Source organism: Oncorhynchus gorbuscha, linkage group LG18 (genome assembly GCF_021184085.1).
Source record: "Oncorhynchus gorbuscha isolate QuinsamMale2020 ecotype Even-year linkage group LG18, OgorEven_v1.0, whole genome shotgun sequence".
NCBI classification, from domain to species: Eukaryota; Metazoa; Chordata; class Actinopteri; order Salmoniformes; family Salmonidae; genus Oncorhynchus; species Oncorhynchus gorbuscha.
Genome location: NC_060190.1, coordinates 16,172,977 through 16,175,089, shown reverse-complemented (window position 1 = coordinate 16,175,089; position 2,113 = coordinate 16,172,977).

The window sequence follows — 2,113 nt, the reverse complement described above, 5'->3', positions numbered from 1 at the left end:
TTTTGCCTGTTTGTTTGCCTTGCGGCGGGAATAACTACACTGTTTGTATTCTGCCATATTTCAAGTCACCTTGCCATGGTTAAATGCAGCAGTTTGCACTTTCAGTTTTGTGCGAATGCTGCCATCTATCCACTGTTTCTGGTTAGGCTAGGTTTTAGTCACAGTGGGTACAACATCTCCTATACACTTCCTGATAAACCCAGTCACTGTATATTTGTCTATTATTCTCGGAAGTTACCTGGCACATACCCCAGTCTGCGTTATCGAAGCAATCTTGACGTGTGGGTTCCGATTGGTCAGACCAGCGTTGAAGAATAGTCCTTAGCACCGATACTTCCTGTTTGAGTTTCTGCCTATAGGAAGGGAGGCGCAAAATGGAGTCGTGGTCAGATTTGCAAAAGGAGGGCCTTGTAGGCATCCTGGATGTTGGAGTAACTGTGGTTGAGTTTTTTTTAGCAGCGCAAGTACTATAATCTATATATTCATAGAACTTTTGCAGACTTTTGCAGACTTTTGCAGACTTTTGCAGACTTTTGCAGACTTTTGCAGACTTTTGCAGACTTTTGCAGACTTTTGCAGACTTTTGCAGACTTTTGCAGACTTTTGCAGACTTTTGCAGACTTTTGCAGACTTTTGCAGACTTTTGCAGACTTTTGCAGACTTTTGCAGACTTTTGCAGACTTTTGCAGACTTTTGCAGACTTCTTAAAATTTGCGTTAATATCCCAGCTTCAATAAATTCAGCCTCAGGATATGTGGTTTCCAATTTGCATAATCCCCACCTCTTTAAGGAATACCTAGGATAGGATAAAGTAATCCTTCTCACCCCCCCCCCTTAAAATATTTAGATGCACTATTGTAAAGTGGTTGTTCCACTGGATGTCATAAGGTGAATGCACCAATTTGTAAGTCGCTCTGGATAAGAGCTTCTGCTAAATGACTTAAATGTAATGTAAATGCATAAAGTCCATCTGAAGTTCTTTGGAGGGCTGTCGTGGTAACAGCTTGAGGGGGGGATATACACGGCCGTGACTCAACCGAAGAAATGTATCTTGTGATAATACAGTCGGCATTTGATTGAGGTGTTCTAGGTCGGGTGAACAAAAGAACTTGAGTTCCTGTATGTTATCACAATTACACCATGAGTCATTAATCATGACACATACTCCCCCGACCTTCTTCCTGGAGAGATGTATTCCTGTCTGCGCGATGAACTGAGAATCCAACTGGCTGGACCGACTGTCAAGTGTCTGTCAAATTTAAGGAAGTATCTGTGTTAATTGTGCGAACATCAGTGGAGTAGGACATTCCGTCATACAGTGTAGAGTCTGTCCAGCCAGTTGGGTTCTCAGTTCAAGGGGCCATGTTAGTCCCTGATGTCTCTCTGGAAAGAAAGCCTCGCCCTCAGCTCATCAACTTATCCAGAGACTGAACATTAGCTAGTAATACACTCGGAAGAGGTGGGTGGTGTGCGTGCCTCCTAAGTCCGACTAGAAGACCGCTTCGAGTACCACTCCTCTGCCAATGTCGTTTTGGGTCAGCCTCTGGAATCATTTCAATTGCCCTTGGGGGTGTGAACAAAGGTTCTGCTTCAGGGAAGTTGTATTCCTGGTCATAATGCTGGTGGTGTTGGTGAGTTACCACCTGATATCCAATAGTTCTTCCCGGCTGTATGTAAGACACATTTTTCTGGGCTAACAATGTAAAAAATAATACATAAAATAAACTAAATACTGCAAAGTTTCCTAGGAGCTAGAAGCGAGCCAGCCCTCTGTCTGTGTTATTTTATCATTTAACAAGGCAAGTTGGTTAAGAATAAAATCTTACTTACAATGACGGCCTACCCTGACCAAACGCGACGCTGGGCCAATTGTGCGCTGACCTATGGTACTCCCAATCAAGGCCGGTTGTGAAACGGCCTGGAATCGAACCAGGGTCTGTAGTGACTCCTCTAGCACTGAGATGCAGTGCCTTAGACCGCTGCGCCACTCGGGAGCCCATCATTGTGCCCTCTTGGTCAGGTTGTGACATGAATGTGTTCTCCATAACCTACCTGGTTTAAATCAAATGTTTTCTTCCCCAGGCCTGCCACTGGTCACACTGGCCTGTTGATG